The sequence below is a fragment of the Rana temporaria genome, chromosome 1 (genome assembly GCF_905171775.1).
Source record: "Rana temporaria chromosome 1, aRanTem1.1, whole genome shotgun sequence".
In the NCBI taxonomy this organism is placed as follows: Eukaryota; Metazoa; Chordata; class Amphibia; order Anura; family Ranidae; genus Rana; species Rana temporaria.
Window position 1 is genome coordinate 341276855 of NC_053489.1, and position 13410 is coordinate 341290264.

Consider the following 13410-nt stretch of genomic DNA (forward strand, 5'->3'; position numbering starts at 1 on the left):
TCCTCTCCTGTACATAGTGCCCACTGTTGGACCCTCCACATTCCTCTCCCTCACCTGCACATACTTCCCACTTATATACCGTCCATACTCCTCCCCTATGTCGCTTACCCACAAAAACAGTTCTTTAAAATTATACTGAATATCCTCAATGTTACCAGCTCTAGAATGGACACACTTTTGTTAGTTCAACTAAAGGAAATCTCAGTTCTCATATTTGTTCTGCCCCATTATTAGTACTCATTTAATTTTGTGATTACTACTGTGATGTATAGAGGAACATCGGGGATCTCCGCTACTCTAAATATAGCACTTATATAAAAAAGTGGCCCTGGAAATATTTTTTAAATGTTGGCAACTGTGCACTTAGGCACTGCCCAAGGGCCACCGTCCACCGGGTCAGTAGGGGGCCCCATGAGAGGCTCCTGGGATCCTGTGATAATAAAGCGGTAGTAAACTTTCCTGACATTACTACTTTTTAGAGGCCCTGGGGAAGGTTATGCCACAACGTACAAGTATGCACAGCATATTAGCACATTAGTGTACACTTCAATTTTCAGACTGAGGTCTCCAGTGCTGCGATGAATCAGGCGGGGCCCGGGCACTTCCATCTTCACCCGGTCTTCCTTCTGGGTTCTGTGCCTTTGGTCACTTGCCTTGGCTGGGCTGCGTTCATGTCATTCCCACGCATTTATTTATTATTTATTACACCCCATTCACACCTCCGTGACAAAACGCCCGACGCCGGCCGCTCGTGCCGCTGTAGGGGAGAATTTCCATTGCTGTCTATGAGATGGTTCACATCTCATAGACGCCGTACACCTGCGGCATGAAAAAAAGTCCCGGACCCTTTTTTTCAGGCGGCATTGGCGTTCGGCCATACAAAGCAATAGGAAGGATTTGTAAAAAAAAAGTTACACTATTCGCGGCAAAATACGCCGCGTACGCGGCGTTACTTGTCGCGGAGGTGTGAATGCAGCCTAAAAGGCCCCACCAAAATCCTCAGCACCAGGCCCATGATGTTCTTAATCTGGCCCTGGTATTAGTGTAAAGCCCCATACACACTATCAGTTGTCCTGCAGATTTTTCTCTTCAGGTTTACCAAAACCATCTAATATGAGGTCAAACCTCAAGAGTTTCAATTTGTATGCAATCAGGCAGACCCTTGCACTACATGGTTTTGGTAAACCTGAAGAGAAAAACCTGCAGGAAAACTGATAGGCCCAGATTCTCGTAGATGGGCGTAAAACTGCGGCGGCGTAACGTATGTCATTTACGTTACGCCGCCGCAAGTTTTACAGGCAAGTGCTTGATTCACAAAGAACTTGCCTGTAAAGTTGCAGCGGCGTAGCGTAAATCCCCCGGCACAAGCCCGCCTAATTCAAATGAGCCGGGTAGGGGGCGTGGAGCATTTAAATTAGGCGCATTCCCGCGCCGAACGTAATGCGCATGCGCCGTCCCTAAAATTTCCCGACGTACATTGCTCCAAATGACGTCGCAAGGACGTCATTGGTTTCGACGTGAACGTAAATGGCGTCCAGCCCCATTCACGGACGACTTACGCAAACAACGTAAATTTTTAAATTTTGACGCGGGAACGACGGCCATACTTAACATTGGTTGCCCCTCATATAGCAGGGGCAACTTTACGCGTCGCAAATCTAACGTAAACGTCGTAACTTCACTGCGTCGACCGCGTGTACGTTCGGGAATTTGCGTATTTTGCTAATTTGCATACTCGACGGGGAAACGACGGAGGCAACACCTAGCAGCCTTATGCCTGTCAGATCTAATGGATATCTACGCGTAACTGATTCTAAGAATCAGTCGCATAGATACGACGGCCCAGATTAGGACTTACGACGGCGTACATTGCGTTGCGCCGTCGTAAGCCCTTTGAGAATCTGGGCCATAGTGTGTATGGAGCTTCACTGTAAGGTTGCTTTCACACTAATGCCGTGTACACACGATCGGACATTCCGACAACAAAACCGTGGATTTTTTCGGACGGATTGTTCGCTCAAACTTGTGTTGCATACACATGGTCACACAAATGTTGTCGGAAATTCCGAACGCCAAGAACACGGTCACGTACAAGACTACGACGAGCCGAGAAAAATTAAGTTCAATCAGTCCAAGCGTGCGTTGAATTGATTCCGTGCATGCGTAGGATTTTTGTGCATCGGAATTGCATACAGACGATCGGAATTTTCGACAAGAACTTTTGTTGTTGGAAAAATTGAGAACCAGCTCTCAAACATTTGTTGTCAGAAATTTCATTAGCAAATTTCTGATGGGGCATACACACGGTCGGAATATCCGACCAAAAGCTCACATCTAACATTTGTCGTCGGAAGTTCCGACCGTGTGTCTGCGGTGTTGGCGGTAAAGCCGTTATTTTTTATCGTTGTTTATTTGGAGGTTTTCACCTGCTAGCGGGGGGCTTTTAACCACCGCTAGCAGGCGGAAAAGAGTTTAAAACTGCCCGCAAAGCGCTGCAGCAGTAGTGCCGCCGCAGCAGCACTTTGCTGGTGGTTTGGCGGCGCTGCCCATTCATTTCAACACCGCTCCTTCACCGCTTCAAAGATGCTGCTTTCATGAGTTTTTTTAACTGCCAGCAGGGGAGCCGTTTTTCAGGCGCTTTACAGGCGCTATTTTTAGCCCAAAAGCGCCTGAAAGATGCCATAGTGTGAAAGGGGTCTTACTGCCTTTTGCATGATTTCACTTAACTAATCATGAGCAACTTGTTGTTTATGCAATATTAAGCCTAGGTTCACACTGCTGCGAATTCAAAATCGCGGTAAAATGCGCGATTTTACCGCGATTTTGCCACGATTTTGCCGCGATTTCGGCCGCAATTTAATGTAAATCGCGGCCCGAAATCGCAAAAAGTAGTACAGGAACTACTTTTTGAAATCGCAGATGCGGCGTCGCACTGATTAGGACAGTGCCATTGCCGACAATTGCCGCCGATTTGAGATGCGATTTGACATGTCAAATCGCATCTCAAATCGTTCCAAATCGTACCCAGTGTAAACCAGGGCTAAAGGTCTAGTTTAGTTCTAGATTGATAGAATTGAATTTAAAGCTTCTCTATGCACATAAAAAAAAAAAAAACTCAATCAGACAATGTTGGAGTAAAAGCTACAATTTTGGCTGTTAGCAGAGCATGATTCTTTCTCTAAAAACTTGCCTGTCAGCATCCATCCTCCGCTCTCCCTCCCATTAAGCATTTTGCTACCATGGAAACTTTTAAGCATCAAAGCATTGCAGCAATTAACTTCACTTTCTGGCACAGTGCAAGACATTTTCTTACCCACTACAAACACTAATCAGTGTTTTTTAAATGTACTGTACATCCACCAATATCTTCATTTGTTCCTGCAATTTCAAATTGTACATGATTTCAGTGTACTTTATAACAATATCTTCATTTACAGATGTTCTTTATTTATCTAAGTGCTTTAGCTGTCAGGATATAATAAACACTAATATTTTGTACTTATAAAATCGGGTGAGTAAATTGATTACTTAGTGATTTATTAAATACTGTAGAAGTAGATCTACACATACAGTATAAGGTTATTTACTCAGCACATCAAAGTGACAGTGATTTATCATCCAAAGACTTAGCTTTTGCATTGCTACTTTAAAACATATCTAAACCCAAAACAAAAATGTAATATATTATCAGCTTATCAATTCTTAGATGTGGTGTCTGCATTTGTTTTCTTTTAAATTATTTTTATGCTTTATATTCTTCTGGTGATCTGTAACACACTTCTTGTCGTAGGGTGGCTACACTCATTCCTCCAGTTTATCTATAGAGGAGTAACATAGCCACCCTTAGACAGCAGAATTGTCAGCCTGTGAAGAGGGTAGTGTTATACTGTATAGACTAGTACATTTACATGGGCTTTACACAAGTGATTAACTAAAGCCTAACTCCAGTTAGCACATTATGCTGTTACAGCATCTTGTTTTTTTCATTTTAGGATAAAGGTTTTAACTATATAAACAAAAGCTGAACATTGTAAGCATCCCTAAAAGTGTTAAATGGTCTGTTAAAGGAAGTTGAAAATTATCAGACTTACTAACCTCTACAAAAGAGATAGAGCCATATTCACAGAAGAAGTACGCCGGCGTATCTACTGATACACCGGCGTACTTTCAAATTTGCCGCGTCGTATCTTTAGTTTGAATCCTCAAACCAAGATACGACGGCTTCTGGCTTCGATCCAACCGGCGTACGGCTTCGTATGCCTTTGGATCGTAGGTGCAATACTTCGGCGCCCACTGGGTGGAGTTTGCGTCGTTTTCCGCATCAGGTATGCTAATTAGCTTTTTCCTGCGATCCACGAAGGTACGCGCGGCCGTCGCATTCTCTTACGGCGTCGCTAGTCGGCTTTTCCCGGCGTATAGTTAAAGCTGCTATTCTGTGGCATATAGATAGACTTGCCATGTTAAAGTATGGCCGTCGTTCCCGCGTCAAATTAAACATTTTTTTTGCATAAGTCGTCCGTGAATAGTAAAGGACGTAACCCACGTCGAAGTTAAAAAAATGACGTCGGTGCGACGTCATTTTGCGCAAATCACGGCGGGAAATTTCAAAACGGAGCATGCGCATTTCAATCGGCGTGGGGACGCGCTTCATTTAAATGAATCACCCCGCCTATCCGCCCAATTTGAAATACGCGCCAAGAAATACACTACACCGCCGTAACTTACCGCGCAAAATCTTCCTGGATTCGAAATTCCGCCAGGTAAGATACGGCGGCGTAGCGTATCTCTGATACGCTGTGCCAGGGCAAATGTCTGTGAATCTGGCCCTTAATTTTTAACGTGTATGCTCACAGGGTGACACTGTGGATACGACAATAACAGTGGACCCACACTGTGGTTTATTCACTCCATACCCATATCTCCAATTTGTTATTATTTTTGGATAATTATTACTGTACTCATTGGTTTGTGCCAATTCAACTCTGTACTTTTGGAAGTGCTATGATAACCTATGTGTGGGCCATTTAACAACATTGATACAATAATTTTACATGTCTAATTGTTTTTATAATTTTCTATAATAAAAACCCTTAATTTTTTACAATATCTAACCGTGTGCCTTAAAAGTCCAATCTCTTTCGTTTTTTAGCTAGTTTGTACATACTAACCTCTACAGCAGCACCAAGATGATGAGAGGTAGAGGAACAAAAAAAAAATGCTTGACCATTAAAGGTTTGTTTTTTATTTTCTAAATAGGTTCCTTTAAAGCGGATGTGCCATGGGAAAAAAATATTAAAAGCCAGCAGCTACAAATACTGCAGCTGCTGACTTTTAATATTAGGACACTTACCTGTCCTGGAGTCCAGCGCCGATCGCAGCAGAGGACGAGCGATCGCTCGTCTCTCTGCTGCTCCCCCCACCATCCACGCTGAGGGAACCAGCACACAACGGGGGGGGCGACGGGATGTGACGGAATGCCCGTCTTTTGCCCGTGAATGCCGGGCCGGAAGTGGGTGCAAATACCTGTCTTTAGACAGGTATCTGCACCCCCCTCCCCTGAAAGGTGTCAAATGTGACACCGGAGGGGGGGAGGGTTCCGATCAGCGGGACTCCACTTTAGGGTGGAGAACCGCTTTAAGCTAGTGCATTGTTGGTTCGCTTACCCTTTCCCTCGATTTCCCTTCTAAATTCCCTTTTTTTCTTTGTCTGAATTTCTCACTTCCTGTTTCTCCTCAGTGAGCTTTCCACCATCATCCGAGCGGTGGTTAGTCAGCCAAAACAGCTTACTGAGGAGGGACAGGAAGTGAGAAATTCAGACAAAGAAAACAAAGAAAAAAAACATTTAGAAGATAAATTGAAGGAAAAGGTAAGTGAACCAACAATGCACTAGCTTAACCTCCCTGGCGGTATGATTCTTTCAGAAAAAAGGTGCTGAAAGCGGTACAATTATTTGCAAGGAAATTTGGCGTTTTATACTGTAGGCCTGTAATTCTTAGGAATAACTCACTTAAATCTGACCAAAAAAGAGACTAGTAGGCATCCCGGGTATGACATTTTTTTAAAAACAAAATTATAAATGATAATATAACAAATAATTATAAATAATTATAACAAGTAATAATATAATTATAATAAAAATTATTCAATAATGTAATCAACTCAAAATCACTGAAATTTGCTCAGTTGCAGAATTGTCGCTGCCATTACTTTAATTTTTTTATGCCGGATTTCCCCACAAATCGCTATCGCACAATTCTGCAAGTGATTATATTTTATTATCGCTGTTTTCTAGCTGCTCTAAACCCATTTTTGACATAAAGGGACACTTTTGGTTGCTATGGACAATCTACAGTTTGCAAGGAGAAAGAACTGTTTTTATTATATAAAAGAACATGTAGGACACTGGGCAGACCACTAGGGACAAGGGGGGTGTGTATTTTTTACATACAGTACTGTAATCTATAAGATTACAGTATACTGTATGTAATGTGTTTGTTTACGTTTTTGAAGTTGGCGCCGTTCTCCGCTCCCGTGCGTCATAACGTCGCAGGGAACGGAGATCGGCGGCACAGGAGGACACTGTGTGAATCAAGCGAGGTCCCGCTCGCTCACACAGCGCGGTGGCATCGCTGGATCCAGGGACAAGGTAAGTAACTTTGTCTGCTGCTGCAGCGAGGCAAGCCCGAGTCTGACTCGGGGTTACCGCTTTTGGTATGAAAATCTCACCCCGAGTCAGACTCGGGAATACCGCCAGGGGGGTTAAAGGAACCTATTTAGAAAATAAAAAACAAAACTTTACAACCCCTTTATCCTTGACTCCTTGACCAGAGTTCCACTTTAAAATAATTTTCTAGATCTGAGAACAAAGACCCTTGCTTTGGATGTGTCACCTGAAATAAGAATGAATAGACATGCATTTGTATCAACCCTATTTAAATACCATTAAGACCAAACTGGCACTTTGTTATGAAAAACTAACTTTTAAATATGTAGCATCCTGAACTTTAAAAATGTGAAGAATTTGAATGTGTTTCAAAAGCAGCTGTGATTACATTGGAAAGTCTAATGATTATGGGAACAAAGCCGAGGCGTGACTTGGAAGCTAGAGTAAGACCCTTTATTTGCTGTATTAGAAATACAACTGATCTTTGTGTTAGTAGTGTTACACTTTTCATGACATGCTGAAAAAAAAGAATCTGTCTTACTACATTTTCCCTTTGGAACAAATAAAAAGGTATGTTTAAACATAATTTATTTTTATTTATTTTTATTAGGTTTTACAGATAATAGCAGTTAACAAATGGTATATTCATCTGCCATAGGAATGTCAGTACAAATATAATCTAAACATTATAATAAAAAAGATACAAAAAATATTGTAGCAATGGCATGTTATTTATGACCCCGCATTTACATCAACAGGTATTTTAGAATCTTAATTAAATAATCAAGTTATCACCAAAGTATCTTATCTTATCTGCAGCATGCATTGTCAGTGGCATTCATTGTCAGTGCAGATGGGCTAATTGTTGGTGTCTTCCAATATGGTTACTAAAAAAAGTCTCAACTTGCATATAAATAGGTTATCCCTTCTAGTCAACATAAGGGTCTACCCTAGAGAGAAAAAAGAGTAAAATGGGAAGAACATATTAAAAAAGCACATGAGTATGAATATTGGTAGTAGTCAAGAATAGTGGAAAATAGGTGAAAAGGAAAGGTGTCACTCCTCCAGGGCCTCACGCCTCTATGACAAATATTGGTTCCCTCGGTCCCCAATCAACCACAGGGAGGATATGCAAACTTTATACAGATTTCATCCTTACCAGGATTCAAACCAAGGACTCCAGTGCTGCATAGTAGAGATGCTAACCATGGAGCCACTGTACTACTTAGATACCGAAATGGTAAAACCTGATAATCAGAACAAGATCATACATTTAATATAGAAGGTTTTGGATCAATTTTGTTTTATGCCTCGTACACACAATCAGAATTTTTTCAGCAGATATTCCGACGGAATTAGAAAGATAACATGTTCTGTTCGTCTGTATGAAACTTAGATGGAGAAAAAAACACGGATGCTCAGAATCAAGTCGACGCATGCTCAGATGCATTGAACTTAATTTTTCTCAGCTCGTCGTACGTGTTGTATGTCACCTCGTTTTTGACGATCGAAATTTGGTGTGACCGTGCGTGTGTAGGCAAGACAGCTTGAGTGGAATTCCGTTGGCAAAACCCGTCGGAGTTTATTCCGATGGAAGAAACAATTGTGTGTACAGGGCATTACTTGTTTTATGTTTCAGTGATGTCTCAGGTCTACACCTTAAATCTTTTGTAGTTTACCCTAACATGTCATATTGTTTTCTTGGGACAGATAGGTCTATTTGATAGTATATTTGGATACATATATCTTACTGGAAAGCGACAACCCAAGGTATTTGTAGGAGGCTTTAGAAGACTTAATTTTTTACCACAAGTTTTCGAAAAATGCAGAAAGAACATTAATTTTTTATTTTTTACAGTAGTCAATTTAATAAGATATTTCTCACATACAACATGGTCATACATGCAGATTTACACCCCAAAACACATTCTTCTACTTCTGAGTATAGCAATACCACATGTGTGAGACTTTTTCAATTTTAGACTTATATACCGGACGTTGTATTTTTTCTATCATGCAAATCAATCAATTGCATCAAAACATGTACTGTAATGGTCAGCTTTATACAAGTGGTCAGAGAATATAGCTTAGTGTAGCGTCACCTATAGCAGTCTCAGTTCCTATAAGCCAGGCAAGCCTAGCCTACGGGTATGTGGCTGCCCCAGGAAAGTGGACGAAAAGGCCTGACTCACAGTCTCTGCTTTAATTCACCCCAAAGGTGTTCTATCAGGTTGAGGTTAGCAAAAACAGCTTCAACTCTCCTGGGAAGGCTGTCCACAAGGGTTGAGGGGCAACCCAGTCACGTTTCTCCACCCCAAACTCGCTCATTCATGTCTTTATGGACCTTGCTTTGTGTACAGGTCCAAATCATTTGGTGGAGGGAGATTATTGTGTGGGGTTGTTTTTTAGGGGTTGGGCTTGGCCCCTTAGTTCCAGTAAAGGGAACTCTTAAGGCGTCAGCATACCAAGACATTTTGAACAATTTCATGCTCCCAACTTTGTGGGAACAGTTTAGGGATGGCCCCTTACTGTTACAACATTACTGCGAACCAGTGCACAAACAAGGTCCATAAAGACATGGATGAGCGAGTTTGGGGTGGGGAACTTGACTAGCATGCACCTCAACCTTTGTGGACAGCCTTCCCAGAGGAGTTGAAGCTGCAAAAGGTGGGTCAACTCAATATTAAACCCTACAGACAAAAACTGGGATGCCATTAAAGTTCATGTGTGTGTAAAGTCAGGCATCGCAATACTTTTGGTAATATAGGGCCAGATCCACAAAAGGGATACGCCGGCGTATCTACTGTGTCAGGGCACAGACCTTTCACGGTCACATTCCCCAGCTGGTTCTGGGTAGAATCGAACCTGGGACTTCTTCATTTTCAGGTCCGGCTCTTTGTCTCTGAGCCACTGCTCAGTTCTATTCTGTGTGCTGTCCATTGGAGCCTGGTTCTGAAACCTGTACTTCTGTGGACCAATCAGTGGCCAGTGCGGCCTATTTAAGCCAGCCCCTTCCCCTTTGCTAATTGCTGGTTCGTTGTCAGCTTTACCTTGTTTGAAACACCTTGAAGAAACCTGAACCTTTACCTGTTTGACCCGGATCTGGACTTGACTACTCTTTTGCCTTCTCCTGCACTTGACCCCTGGATTGTTTTTTGGACCTGCTGCCGTCTCCACTCCCTTTGACCATTGGCTTACTGACTTGGACTCTCTGCCTTCCGGAACCCCTGACCATTTGGCTTGCTTCTTGGATCTCCTGTTGTCCTGACCTGAACGGGCTCTCAGCCTTCTGGACTTTGTTTTTGCACCTGCATCTCTGCTATATCTACCACAGCTCCCCTGGTGTCTTCGCATCACATCTCCAGTGATTCTCGTCTTACCATCTTCCGCTGCTGGTAGCCGGTGCCTCTTTGTGCCCCTCCTCGCTGTTACCACCTCCAGGGGGTGAGGTGTACAGAGTCGCAAAGGTAGCCGCCCTCGGCATCTCGGCCTCGGTGAGTACTTACCTTAACGGTCCTGACAGTACGAACCAGCCATTATGTCTGAGGCCGACAGGGCATGCTCACCCCTTGAAAACCTGTGTCAACAGGTGTCTGTTTTGACGGTTGCCGTTCAAAAATTGCAAGAAGGTAAACCTTTACATAATGGACTAACTAATAATATGGAGTCCGCAGACTTGTACAAGATGCTCACCTCCCTGGCTCTGCAAGTCGCCAGCCTGAACCATACTATTCAGGAGCTACAACAAGAAGTCCAAAAATTTAAAGGGACAACACGCCCAGCCCCGGAACCAGCATGTTATGAACCTTTTGTTGTCATGCCAGAAAAATTTGATGGTAGCCGTGCATCCTTCTTGTGCTTTAAAACCGACTGTGAGCTATTGTTCACCCTTAAACCTAGGACCTATGCCACGGACTATATTAGGGTTAGAGCCTCCGTCAACTTGCTAACAGGGCAGGTCAAATCGTGGGCTCACCTGCTGCTGCAGGAAAAAAGTCCAGTCTTGGACAGCTGGGAGACGTTCATGTCTGCTCTGGACTCATATATCCCTGCTTCCAAGAGGACCAGCACTCCCAGGTCTGCTCTTAATTCACGAGGCCTACGGGTACCCAAGGATAGGAAGCCCCAGTACGGTTATGACCTCCAGCCAGCCCAGTGTGTGCCAAATTATGAGACTCCGTATGTGCCCAGCCTGGAAGTTTCCCCATCACAAGGTCTTGACATTTCTGCGGATGCACACACGCCTACCTTGGAGGAGGAAGAACCCATGCAGATCGGGGCCATCCGGTCCAGCCTATCTGAGGTAGAAAGAGAGCGGAGGAGAGGCTATGGACTTTGCTTTTATTGTGGTGCTAGCGGGCACCTTATATCGCTCTGCCCAACTCGCCCACCTCGGCCAAAGCTTCTTCAGCTGGGTTCTATTGGGAGTTTTTTCTATGCCTCAGAATCTGTACCTACCTCTCCAGTGTCCCCAGTTCCGGCTCCAGTGTCTTCAGTTCCAGTGTCTTCAGTTCGTGTCTTCAGTTCCTGTGTCCCCAGTTCCAGTGTCTTCAGTTCCTGTGTCCCCAGTTCCAGTGTCTGCAGTTCCTGTGTCCCCAGTTCCAGTGTCTTCAGTTCCTGTGTCCCCAGTTCCAGTGTCCCCAGTTCCAGTGTCTGCAGTTCCAGTGTCTGCAGTTCCAGTGTCTGCAGTTCCTGTGTCCCCAGTTCCAGTGTCCCCAGTTCCAGTGTCCCCAGTTCCAGTGTCCCCAGTTCCAGTGTCCCCAGTTCCAGTGTCTTCAGTTCCAGTGTCTTCAGTTCCAGTGTCCCCAGTTCCAGTGTCTTCAGTTCCTGTGTCTTCAGTTCCTGTGTCCCCAGTTCCAGTTCCTGTGTCTTCAGTTCCAGTGTCTTCAGTTCCTGTGTCTTCAGTTCCTGTGTCCCCAGTTCCAGTGTCCCCAGTTCCTGTGTCCCCAGTTCCAGTGTCTTCAGTTCCTGTGTCCCCAGTTCCAGTGTCTGCAGTTCCAGTGTCTGCAGTTCCAGTGTCTGCAGTTCCTGTGTCCCCAGTTCCAGTGTCCCCAGTTCCAGTGTCCCCAGTTCCAGTGTCCCCAGTTCCAGTGTCCCCAGTTCCAGTGTCCCCAGTTCCAGTGTCCCCAGTTCCAGTGTCTTCAGTTCCAGTGTCCCCAGTTCCAGTGTCTTCAGTTCCTGTGTCTTCAGTTCCTGTGTCCCCAGTTCCAGTTCCTGTGTCTTCAGTTCCTGTGTCTTCAGTTCCTGTGTCCCCAGTTCCAGTGTCCCCAGTTCCTGTGTCTTCAGTTCCTGTGTCTTCAGTTCCTGTGTCTTCAGTTCCTGTGTCTTCAGTTCCTGTGTCCCCAGTTCCAGTGTCTTCAGTTCCTGTGTCCCCAGTTCCTGTGTCTTCAGTTCCTGTGTCTTCAGTTCCTGTGTCTTCAGTTCCAGTGTCTTCAGTTCCAGTGTCCCCAGTTCCAGTGTCTGCAGTTCCAGTGTCTTCAGTTCCTGTGTCCCCAGTTCCAGTTCTTATGTCTTCAGTTTCTGTGTCTTCAGTTCCAGTTCCTGTGTCTTCAGTTCCAGTGTCTTCAGTTCCAGTGTCTTCAGTTCCAGTGTCTTCAGTTCCAGTGTCTTCAGTTCCAGTGTCCCCAGTTCCAGTGTCTTCAGTTCCTGTGTCCCCAGTTCCAGTGTCTTCAGTTCCTGTGTCCCCAGTTCCAGTGTCTTCAGTTCCTGTGTCCCCAGTTGAAATTCCAGATCATATCTCCCCAAGTAAAGTTCTCCCTCCAGACTGCACATATGCCTCAAATGGTACCATAGTTTGTAAACGAGATCTGGAGATATTTGAACGAGCTTTACAAGCGAGGAGGGCACCCCCTACCAGAACTTCAGGATCAACTAAGTCCAAAAAGAAAAAGTAAAGATCTACATGCTCCATGTTCTATCCAAGCTTCCATCAGGAGCATCCGGAACTAATGGACAGTTTGGGCGTCCGGAGTCCGCCCCTAGGGGGGGGGGGCACTGTCAGGGCACAGACCTTTCACGGTCACGTTCCCCAGCTGGTTCTGGGTAGAATCGAACCTGGGACTTCTTCATTTTCAGGTCCGGCTCTTTGTCTCTGAGCCACTGCTCAGTTCTATTCTGTGTGCTGTCCATTGGAGCCTGGTTCTGAAACCTGTACTTCTGTGGACCAATCAGTGGCCAGTGCGGCCTATTTAAGCCAGCCCCTTCCCCTTTGCTAATGGCTGGTTCGTTGTCAGCTTTACCTTGTTTGAAACACCTTGAAGAAACCTGAACCTTTACCTGTTTGACCCGGATCTGGACTTGACTACTCTTTTGCCTTCTCCTGCACTTGACCCCTGGATTGTTTATTGGACCTGCTGCCGTCTCCACTCCCTTTGACCATTGGCTTACTGACTTGGACTCTCTGCCTTCCGGAACCCCTGACCATTTGGCTTGCTTCTTGGATCTCCTGTTGTCCTGACCTGAACGGGCTCTCAGCCTTCTGGACTTTGTTTTTGCACCTGCATCTCTGCTATATTTACCACAGCTCCCCTGGTGTCTTCGCATCACATCTCCAGTGATTCTCGTCTTACCATCTTCAGCTGCTGGTAGCCGGTGCCTCTTTGTGCCCCTCCTCGCTGTTACCACCTCCAGGGGGTGAGGTGCACAGAGTCGCAAAGGTAGCCGCCCTCGGCATCTCGGCCTTGGTGAGTACTTACCTTAACGGTCCTGACAACTGATACGCCGTCGTATCCCTGTTTCTATGTATG